This window comes from Excalfactoria chinensis, chromosome 1, assembly GCF_039878825.1.
Source record: "Excalfactoria chinensis isolate bCotChi1 chromosome 1, bCotChi1.hap2, whole genome shotgun sequence".
Taxonomy (NCBI): Eukaryota; Metazoa; Chordata; class Aves; order Galliformes; family Phasianidae; genus Excalfactoria; species Excalfactoria chinensis.
The window spans coordinates 9,809,077-9,819,954 of record NC_092825.1 but is presented as its reverse complement, the minus strand read 5'-3'; positions in this window follow the sequence as shown (position 1 = coordinate 9,819,954).

The window sequence follows — 10,878 nt, the reverse complement described above, 5'->3', positions numbered from 1 at the left end:
ACTCAAAGGCTTAGTCCCATAAGAAGACAGAGTAACAACAAAATAAAAACAAAATCCTTAATATAAGTTTTTGAAAGATGGTATTTAAAAAAAACCAAACAAACAAAAAACAAAATACAAAGCAAAACTTTAAAGGCCAACACAAGAAAGAAATGGGACTTTTGGAGTGTGACTAGAGGAGAGCCATAAATACAAACAGAGGGCTGGAGGAATTCTTCTATGAGGAAAGACTTGATCATCTTAGTACTCAAAGAGCTTACAAGCAGGAGGGGAACTCACTTTTTACACTGTCTGATAACGATAGGACAAGGGGGAATGTTTTTAACCTAAAAGAAAGGAGATTTAGTTAAGAGGTCAGAAAGAAACTCTTTACTCAGAGTTTCCCAGAGAAGATGTGGATGCTCCATCCCTAGAAGCATTAAAGGCCACCTGGTCTGGTGGGTAGAAACCCTACCAATAGAAGAGGGTTGGAACTAGGTTATCTTTAAGGTCTTCCATCACAAGCTATTCTGTGATTCTATGATTCTATGATTAAGAGAAGGGAAAAGGAAAAAAAAGATATTTTTCCCAGGAAGATTTGGACTCAGAATATCTACTTACAAAAAAATGCATGTTTCATAGAAAATAACTAAATAACTAACAAAATAAAAAGATTAAATTCTCAAATAGTAGATACAAAATCAAAAATATAGAAATCAAATTTATTCAAGAAAGAAAATCTGTGTACTATTGAGGCATTAGGAAAGATTGATTTGTGTGTGGACATTTGAATGCAACAATGATATACAACTCTAATTGAAGGGAGGGGATTTTGGCCCACAGAGTCATTGTTTACCAGTCAGAAAAGAGATTTAAGAAACTACAGCCTTGTCTTTATTCTAATTTGTAGATTTTGAGTAAATCAAGGAGTGCTCTGTTTGGATTAGTTTTTGCTGAATGTCCCTGTTTACTTGTACTAAGTGCTGCTCAAGAAATTGAGAAGACATAGACCAGACATTCTATAATTTAAACAGACTGATAACAGAAAACATACTGTATGCTAAAGGGAAGTGTCTGTTGATTTTGCCTTCATTTTCACTCAGTTATTAATTTAAATAGATTTTAAAACACCTGCATCAGTTTGTCCATATTTGACTAAGAGTTGGCGATAGAACAGGATAGCAGCAGAATCAGCTCATGAGAGTGAAAGTTCTGTTGTAGAGCTAGAAATGTGATGAACTTTTGCAGTACAAATGAAGATTAAGAAAAAGTCCATGACATAGGAACTGTTTTATACATAAGTGCTGTGTGGGAATTTTACCTAAAGGCTTAGAGTGTAGATGCAGGCATCTATGAGCTACGCAGTATGCTACCTAAAAGTCTGTCAGCCAGGACCCCAAACTGTAGCCAAAATCCTGAATCAAGTTCAGTGGTTCTTATTTTGTCATTTTGTGGAGAAAATTAGAAATCTCAGGAAGATGGCTGAAAATTTGCACTAGTAGAAATTTAGCACAGAGCGACATCTGGACTCTTGCTCCATCTTTGGAAGGTTCCAGGTCCAGGCTTCTCTGTCTGCTCAGCTCACAGAGGCCCAGTTCCTCTTAGAGGTTATTTGGTAAGGCAATGTTTAGAACAGACTTCATCCCACCTGCTGAAAGAAGTGAAAGATCAAAGCCAGACATTCTAGGAAAGACTATGGCTCCATATTTAGTATTTAACGTGACAAACTTGGTGGTTTAACTCGGTGCAAAACTTGTATCTATGGCGCTGAGCTGATTTCGGCTGTGATCCAGATGCTGGAACTGCAGCTTGGAAAGAAACATGCATTCCATCTGTGTGCTGTGATAGCACGAGTGTTACCAGAGGGACTGTGCTTCTCCGAGGTTAAAGCTGTACCACTGGAATACAATCTGTTTCCCATCTGCCCCTCTGACCTCTTCTCCACTAGTGAATTCTGGAGCAATTTCAGCAGTAGGCATGTGGAGTGTGATTCCTCCTTGGACCCAAAGAGTGATTAGGGATCCCTGCTGAAAGATATGGGGTTTAAATCCCTATAAGCAGGTTAGAATATTATTGCAGTCCTTTCTCATCCAACTCCTGGGGTTGACAGCCAAAAATAACATCAAAGTGGTAACATTTCCTTCCTAGGCTTAGTAAAACTTTTGGTAACATGACAGGTATATAGAGTGGATAGCCTTTAGTTTGATCTTGCTGCCAGTGTGGAAGATGTATGTTAATTGTAATTAATTCAGTTATTTGTCACTCAGAAACCTTATTTTCAGTACGGTGGGAAAAAAAGGTTGTCCCTCAGGATTTCTTTTCCATTATTCATTTCTGAATGAATTATATAGGAAATAATTTTACTCAAGACTGTTCTGTATTAAGAGAAATGATAATCTGTTCTTTTCTGAATACAGAATACCCTTCAGGTTTTCCTCCCCCACCTTCTGCCCTGACATCCTTTAGTGTTTAAAGGCTTTTCTGCTTGTACTGAACTGCATGTGTTAATACTTGCCCTCCTGCAGTACACGGGTGGAACGTACAGTCCTGTCCCAGATACAAATGTTTGGCACAGTGTTTTCAGACTGGAATAGACTGTTTATGAGTTTCCTCAGCAGCATGACAGTGCAGTGTGATTAAACACTTTCATATTCCTCTTTGTTTTACTTTAGTTTATGTTGACCAAACATACAACATTCACCTACTTGGAACCTCACCAAAATGAATTATCATTATTTTGTTTGAGATCATGGCTTTGCTAACATGCCAATAAGCTGGATAAGAAAGTAAAGATGCAATGGAATATAAATAATAAGCAAGGTTATTTCTACATAGAAAATGGAGGCTTTTATGAACATTAGTTTTGTGCTGATATTGAGTCCATGTGCTACAACATAATCAACTGACATAAGTGTAACAAGACTATTCTCAAGAGTTGAGTGAATTTTGTCACTCTGAAAGAAATTTCCTGTAAAATATAATTTAAGCCAGTTCAGTATTATTCGCAGACTGACTAAATAACTATTTTTGTACAGGAAGAAATGAAAAGACGGAGAAAAAGAAGAACTAGGAAGGAAAGAAAATCCCTTTCATTCTGTACGTCAGACTTTAGAATCATCACTGTATTTGAAAGTATTTCCACAAGTGAAAAATTAGTTTTCTCAGGTATGTCTCTATTTACCAATTCAGAAAGTATACAGCAGTGGAGCCAATGGAGCTTTTTCTTTATGTAATAAAGATTTAAATACTTAGCACAACACAAAAGTACATTTAGACTAGTTCTAACTTGACAGTGGTTTGTTCACTGGTAGAGATAGTAAGAATTTGGCTTCCTTCCTTTAGTTTAGGAAAAACTGTGTGTCTGTAGAAAGTATAACCACAGCACAGGAAAATATTTTCATTCAATGAAAATTTTCCTGAAAATTTTCAGTGGGGTTTACTTAAGGAGAATCATACAAGATTGTTCTTAAGCTGTGTAATGCGCAGTACTACCTGCAGAACAGGCTGCTCTGTAAACAAGCACTGTTACATTATTTTACATTCATGATAAACTTCCATAGCTTGCAGTTTGTAAGGACGAAGTCTGACATCATCAGCCTCCAACTTCTTTTTGTACCACATCTCAGATCTGTGCTGATCTGTCAAGTTTCAGTTTCTTTGGATGCAGTTCATTTAAGATGAATCTCGGAAAGGCAAAAGTAATAACACAAACATAATCTGAAGGTAAATGAGGAAAGCTGAAAGTCAGGCTTGGATTTTTAAAGTTTGTGTTTTTCAAACATTACTGTCTGGGAAAAATTCCAAGGTAAGTATCCAAAAGTTATCTGTCATACTCCTGAAAGACCTGTCCTGATTTCTAAGTTTCATCTGACTACTTAATATTTATTCAAAAATCTGTTCATTTTCTACCTCTCTTCTTCATTGCAGATTAGTGGAGTGGATCAAAGAAACCTTGATAAATGGCAAGCTATGGATCTTGACATCATATCTACTTTTAAGATTGTTATTTAAAATAGGCTGGCATAAAAAATAATTTACTGCATACAAGTTAACATACAAGTCATACCAGGAAGATCCAAGAACAAAGAATGACGACTACTATAAGCAATGAAATATTTAAAGGAGAAAAAAAAAAACAACAAAAACAACACAAAAACCTCTTTTTTTCTTGGTGTGTTCCTTGGTCAGCACTGCAAGGGAGATGGTAGGGAGTGTATAGCAGATTCAGAAGCACAGGTGGCTGCTAAGAGAGAGTGTGCAAGGTCAGAAACACCTCAGTGTGGCACTAGGACTTAATAAAGTACTCACCTGCCTCCATCTTTTGTCTTTTACCTTGTCTAGGCAACTATAAGCCAAAGCTGGAAATCTGAAAGTACTCACCGTTTTTATTCTCAGGATCCAGCACCAAAGACCTTAAACCCAGAGCAAAAGGATTCCAAGCATCTAATACAGTATTTGTTCCTCTAATTTCCTACTCCATTTCTGATAATGAAGTCCTGTGTGGGCTTGACCCATATATATATGTTTTGTTGTGTGTTTGTTTGTTTTTTTCCCCCACTGCCACAGTTTATGTGGATAGAAATTTAGATGCATTGGGAAATTTGCAGAAGAAATTGATATAGCCATCAAACTCTTGAGAAATGGCAGAGTTTAGGCCTTAGTGTGATATCTGTGAATAATTTATGCCATTACATGTGTGCAGAAGACAAGGGAAAAGATCTGTGACAGTCTCTCTGCTTCCAAGGCTAATTGGTTAGGGAAAGGAAAAATTTCAGAGAATATATATATATATGTATATATATATATATGTAATATGTATAATACGTGTATATATATTAAAAAAAAAATATATATATATATATACACATTAATGTTAAAATAGTGGAAAAGAAACACCTCAGTAAAATACAGGAAGAAGGAAGGAAGGAAGGAAGGAAGGAAGGAAGGAAGGAAGGAAGGAAGGAAGGAAGGAAGGAAGGAAGGAAGGAAGGAAGGAAGGAAGGAAGGAAGGAAGGAAGGAAGGAAGGAAGGAAGGAAGGAAACTAAACTATAAATTGAAATAATTCTTTTCTTTAAACTACCACATTATTTCCTTATTTAAAATCTTTTTAAAAGACAAGGAAGTATTTTCAGTGAAAATACTATCTTCCATTATAATAACCACTAGAAAAACATTGAACAGCTGTAACAACTATAATACAATACAGCATGTAGCAAGCAAAACATTTGCTTGAGATATACAATGGCTGGCAAGTGCAGCCTGACCAAGTTCAGCAGGGAACACCTACATGAATAAAGGTCAAAACTCCTCTTCCATAATTTTACAAGTTAGCATTGTCATCAAGAACAAGTCTGACTGCCTACTGAAGTGACCTGGAATAAGCTGATTAAATATGTTCTATAAATTGGAGGATGTCAAATTGCTATGTGATGGCAACAAGAATTCAAGATCATAAAACTAAAGGCCAAAGATACTTTCAAGTCTGTCTCAGGAACTGTAGGCCAGTTCCTGAGGTGAAGAGAACATCATGTCTGGCTGCCTCTGACTTCGCAAGCACTGTGATTCATTCATATTTGAAGGTAAAGCTCTGAGAGGCTTTGGAACAACTTGTATTTTATGTAGTGTGAAACCTTAAAGATTCTGTGGTAATGCTTATATGCCAACCAATATATTTTTCTTTACAGTGAGAAAACTTGCATAAAACTAACAGGAAAAGTGAGAAAAAAGATGATGCTAATACTTCCTATAATCTGGAATCTTAAAACTAAATTTCTGATTTAATTATCTGAAATATATGCATAGCATGAAGAGCTTTAGTTTAGATTAGAGATTTAGTTTAGATTATCTTGCTTTAATGCTGGAATTAATATAGAAAAATGTTGAAATATGAACTTTGTCCTATAATTTAAAATTCTTTAAATTAGTTAAAAAAATGGTATACTGTTTTAACAGTATTCTTTTGATTCCTGACTGTGTTGGTTTATTGATTTTTCTATAAACAAGATATTTACTTGGAACATTGGGAATGCTTAAATAAAAATAATTTTTCTTAAGCTCTCCTTAGTATGTCTCTCAAATCCCTAAGCATGAATTAGAAGCAAATTTCATATACAGTGTGACCACCATAAAATGACCAGTGTAACGACATCTCTCAATGTTATGTCTTTCATTTGTTTACAGACCAGAAAAACAAACAAAGAAGCAGAAAATCCACCAAAACAATATTTATTGAAGCAAATAATCAAAATCCACATCAATTCAATTAGTTTACGTTGTGCTGAGGCATCTGGATTGCACCCGAGGGCGAGGGTGTCAAGAAAGCTCTATTTCACAGTCGCAGAAATTTGTTTATATGTTTTCTTGTAACAGATGTCTCAGCTTAAAAAGTTAGCCCAAAACACAACAACTTTGTCAGAATCAGTGCATCTAAATAAGAATAAGTAAGGATCAGGTGTGCTATTTTAAATTTTCTCTGTAGGCAAGCCTCTAGGTCATAATCCTACAATAAGTTGCATGTAGATTGATCCAATCTCATGCTCACAAATTTAACCAACATTACCACTTTTGGCTGCACAAAAATCATGTTCCTCTTCTAAAAACATAAGATTGACTGATTAGCGAAGTCATTTTGGCAAAAAATATATAAAAAAAAACACCAACAACAAAACCCAAATCTCTCCCTCTAAGATACTCTTATTTACCTCCAGGTTTTTAAGTTTGTAATATATGCCCCAAACCTTAGCAATCAAGAAAAACTGCATGGAAAGAATGAAGGGAGGAAGAAAGGAAACGAGGAAGGTAGATTAAAGAATTCACCCTAGTTTTATTGATTGCTTCCAAAAGTCACCAAGAAAAATACCTTGAGTGATATTAAACATTCAGACTTGCAATAATTATCATCATTACAGCATCAGAATGTTAGCATTTAAAAATATATATAAAAGAAAAAAGAAAGATATGATTTAATTGAACCTGTAGTTGCAAAAATAGCACCACAGACACTGCCATCTCTGCCTTCAGTGCAGATTTTATTAGATCAATGTGATTTGAGTCTACATATTCCTCTGTTTTTCTGTCTTGGAGTTTCTTTTGTTGCTTTTCTGTTGCCTGATTTGAGAGGTCCATGGTTAAGTTAAACACTGCCTCTCCTTGACTTTTTAAGATTCTCTTATTTAGTCACAAAATACATTAAAAAAAACATTATCTTTGTTCTGTATAGTAGAAGATAAAGCTGTAATACCAGTCTTCCAGAGGTGGGTGAATGCCACAGAAAAATGTGGTTTTTGTAAAAAAAAGGATTCAAGGAGCTCTAGAAGATGGTATTTGGGCATATGATCTCTGTCTGAACAGCATTTTCCCTGAGACATGGGCTGGTCCAGGAAAGAATTTGTTTTCCCAGTGATAAGCCCCTGGATATTTTCCCAGGTAATGGAACTAATTTGTATGATACATTTGTATGTCTTAACAATGAAATTTTCATATATTAACTTAGTTGCTTTTTGCTTGTTTTTTTTTTGTTTGTTTGTTTGTTTGTTTTTTGTTTTGCTTTAAATATAGATTTTAAAGTTTCATTCCTAAGTCATCAGTTTAAAATTAATTTCTTCATCCTCCCTGCTGTGGCATGTATAATCTCTCATCTTTTGGTTGAGCTTTTCTGTCAAAAAGTATTTGAAAATATCATTTCTTGTAAACTAACAAATAGAAAATAAATAACTGATTTCAAATTTAATGTTCAGGAACTTTTGAAAGAAACTAAAAAACAAATGGATTTCTAATATAGTATTTTCCCTGTTTACATTGGGTACTGCTTTAAGTGGATTAGCTTTGCCAGTGTTGTTTATATGAGAAAACATTTCCCTGTGCATGGATCCTTTTATGCTAAACAATAAGCACAACTGTGAAGGTTAGAATTGGTACATTATAGATATTCAGAAGAGGCAAAAGACTCACTAGTAACAATTTGTTTGTGCTTATCCAAATATCTTGCTGGAAGGGAAAAAAAAAATAAATAAAAAGGAGAAAAAGCACTTTACCTACACACAGTTGATAAACAAAGCTTTTTATGCATGAGCACATATTCAGTTACCTCTTTACATAGGTAGAATACTAGTCATAAACCACGTGTTTATTTCCTTTCTTTGTCTTCTTCACGAATTACAAGGTTACAGACCATGATTTCAGCATAAGGCTTTCATGCTTTTTTTTCATGTTTTCAGTGTTACCTCATGTTTTTGTTTTTTTCCTCAGTGCTACTTCACAGGTCCCATTAAAAAAAAAAAAAAAAAAAAAAAAAGTTTTTTTCTCCTCTGTTAATTTTTCTTCAGGATGTCACAAATATAGTTTTTATGCAAATTATCTTCTGAAGACATATTTATGTACAAAACATCTTGTTTTTATACTAACAATCCAACGAATATTTGTTTAGTAAAAAAAAAAAAAAAGATGTATAAAGAAGATAGTAAAATATCAACACAAATTCTTGGAGTCACAGTATGATTTCTGGACTAACTTGACCAAAAATAAAAGAACACATTTCTTTATGTGGATCCTTCTTCTCAATATCTGAAAGAAATAACTGAGAAGAAAGTAGAAAAGGCAGGAAATAGCCATGAAGAAGTCAAAAAGAAAATTAATAATCAGGAGATCTGAATGCAAGAAGATCTGAGATTAATGTTACATCCCTTTTCCAAGTGTCATGCTTATTCTGGTGGTGTTTCTTCCTGTTCCTGCCAAACTTAATGTGTACCTGGGCATTAATTTAAGTTCTATAAGGCCATAAATTTCAAATTAGTATTGAGACTATGCTGGTGTTTGGATTTCTTTCCATTTGATAGAATGGACTTTGAAATCTAACTGCTCCAACTGGAACTTTTTAATCTGACTACCAGAGCACTGCTTAAATTCTATTTCAAATTCTACTTTTGTGTTGTGCACTTGACTAGTGTGGCATGTACTGAGTACAGTTAGAGAGAAAGTACAGAAAAGGAAATGTGTTCTCCTATTCTCTAAAGACAAAGGGGGTTGAATCAGATTATAAACCAATACCCAGCTGCTGTGACTGATTTCATTTTATTTTATTTTATGGATCATATAATTCAATGAACCAGATGTAGAGATTTGCATAGTCCTCTTCCCTTCTGCTTACCATCAATACCTCTGACACACTTGATAAACACTGTGTAGTGTTGGCATATTATAATCCAGATCATGGCTAGTTTGAGTTGATGAACATTCCCTACATTGTGAATTCCAGTTGCGTGGAGCAATGGCTGTAGGAGCTGAGGGGCTATTTCTCATTGTCTGAATGATGGATGGAAGATATCGAACAGTGAGGTTTCTTTGTACAGCGACTCAAGTAGAGCATGACAAATAAATTATTATTTTGTATTTAATATCCTCACCTAGAAAAAAAAAAAAAAATGTGGCTTTGACACATAAAGAAGTGGAATTCAACACTCTTAGCAGCTTCATTTTGACTTTAAACTGCTAAAAAATCTTAATAGTTTAATTAATGTAGTCTGTCATCATGGGTTGACTAAAAATATTGATTATAAACATCTAGATTAATTTGAATTGACAGTTTTTATTAAGGTTAGAAATTGGAATAAATGGTTTGAATGCCCTGAACAAAGAAGTGGCTGCAGTTTGTAGGAAAAAGATGATGAGTGAAGAAGACAAAAATGAAGTTATGAAGAGAGTGCCCACAGAGAAAGAGAGGTCAGAAAAGTGAAGGGAACAAACAGATGATGGTAGCAAGGATGAAGTTGAGAGAATCAGGTCATGCAATGGGATTTGGCTGTTTCTCATTATCTGATTTTGAAATCCGGAGTTTCTGTTTTCTTTTTTCCTGAAGGCATCAGGTTTAGGATTTGGTCCAAAGAGACTAGAGCCAGTTATCTTAAACTAAGGGAAGTAAAATTAAGTAAAGAGCAAAAGGGCAAGTGTGAAATCTTGGTAACAATACTTGCTTATAGAAATTTAATTTGCATAAGATAGAAGTCAACATCACAGTTCACAGAAAATCATATAACTTTTCTTTAGTTTAAGGAAAAAACCACAGATGCATAAGTTTGCATGTGTTTATATCCGTATGCAAATAGATACATATTGCCATGGCAGCTTTCAGGCAGAAAGAAAGCAGGCAGTTGCTGAGACAGGCAGAAGTAGGGAAGAAAAGGCTGTGTTTCCGGTCTCTGGGAAAAGAGGCTCTCTGGGACCATCCCAACCATAAGGAAAAAGCTCTGAGTAAAGCAAAGACAAACTGTTTTCTTCTTAGCACCTCTTTCCTGACTGCTAGATCCAGATTTGAGCTAGGATACCTACAGCTGGGTTATCATAATAGGTTTGATTTCTTCCTTTCAGCTCTGGCAGAAAGGGAAGAGACAAAGACAGGCACCGAGCAGAGCCAAGCACACAGGCAAAACTGCCTCAGCACCTGCTGCTGTAGCTACCCATTACCTTCTCGGAGTGATTTCATTAATGCCCAGTGCCACATGATGGAAAGTTAATGCCATAAGGATTAAAACGAAATCCTGCGGGGCAGCAGTACAGCTTTATTGCTGCTGGTGAGAAACATTGAGTCAGGACTGGAGGTTATGGTTAAAATTCTATACTACTGCTGTCAGTGTAAACAGTAATGAAACTGCAGAAGCTTCACTGAGGGAAGCGCTTTAATTTTGTTTCTTCTCTTCCAAATGCTAATAATAACAAAACGTCAAAGCAGAGTTGCCAAGTGTGTATCCTTGAAAAAGCCAGCAGGAAGTGGGCTCAGAAATAAATTGCTTTGGGATTACCAGTACCCACCAGCCCCTCTCCCTCCCCCCCCAAAAAAGTAATAAAATTCACCCAAATGGTGCAGAAGAGAGAGAGGGGGGAGAAAAAAAAATAGGAAAAAAAAA